The 1025-nt window shown below is 45.3% G+C and overlaps 1 protein-coding gene across 1 annotated transcript in view; it reads left to right on the forward strand.

Moving 5' to 3' along the window:
• Positions 1-1025, forward strand: part of LOC107115613 (elongation factor Ts, mitochondrial-like) — a gene marked incomplete at its 5' end in the record, with an annotated part of 4692 nt that overhangs the window by 1990 nt on the left and 1677 nt on the right. The gene's annotated exons all lie outside the window — the stretch shown is intronic.

The raw sequence follows: 1025 nt of genomic DNA on the forward strand, positions 1-1025 counted from the left end.
TACACCCCCCCGCGCTACACCACCAAGGAGCATCATGGGTGGGTTAAGAGCAGTAATGAACCTTCTCAGTACTTTACTTCTGCTCAGATATTCTTCTTTTCCCACCTCTTCACTCTTAAATGGCTGAATGTACTTTAATGTGTTAGGCTGCCAGCTTAACAGGGTGAAATGCGTTGTTGCTACTCTGCTTGGCCTGCTGCCCTATCCCCCACACAATCCTGGTCCGTCATGGTGCGTGCCACTTAAAAATGGCCCCTTCTGTTGAGTTCTGTTTGCAGTTGGCTTTTTGCAGTGACATAAATGTGCTTCTGTGTCAAAGCTACTGCTGTCTTAGAAGTGAATTAGGTATTGTACTGGAAACTGAACTGTATACTCTTCCGAGTGATTCTAGTCACAAACTAGATTAGTTCCAAGTGCTTTTTTTAAAAAAAGGAAATTAGTAAATTTTTACTTTGTGGCCCTTGGAGCAAAGAATTTTCACATTGGGGGGGAACAGCAGCCATTTTGTTTTTGTATTAATCCTCTTCAGAAGATGAGAACATGACAGGTCCTTTAGGGAAGGCTTTTACCTATGACCAGTTACCCTAGCAGTAAAATACTGGATTGATTGAACTTGTAACCTAGGTACTTCTAAGTCTTGCTCATTTGTCCACTTCTTGAAGGCCTACCAAACAAGAGGAGATTGGATTTATATCCCGTCCTTCACTTGGAGTCTCAGAGCGGCTTACAAACTCCTTTCCCTTCCCCTCCCCACAACAGACACCCTGTGAGGTGGGTGGGGCTGAGAGAACTCTGACACACACTGCTCTTTTTCAAGGACAGCTGTGCCAGAGCTTGTGACTGACCCAAGGTCACATCAGCAGATGCAAGTGGAGGAGTGGGGAATCAAACCCGGTTCTCCCAGATTAGAGTCCGCACACTTAACCACTACACCAAACTGGCTCTCTATTTCCCCAAAGAAGGGAAAGCACTCAGTACCGTACTGTAACTGGCACCTCTGCACCATTGCAGATTTTCTGTTCTTT

This window comes from Gekko japonicus, unplaced genomic scaffold (genome assembly GCF_001447785.1).
Source record: "Gekko japonicus isolate JY-2015 unplaced genomic scaffold, Gekko_japonicus_V1.1 scaffold2218, whole genome shotgun sequence".
Lineage (NCBI taxonomy): Eukaryota > Metazoa > Chordata > Lepidosauria > Squamata > Gekkonidae > Gekko > Gekko japonicus.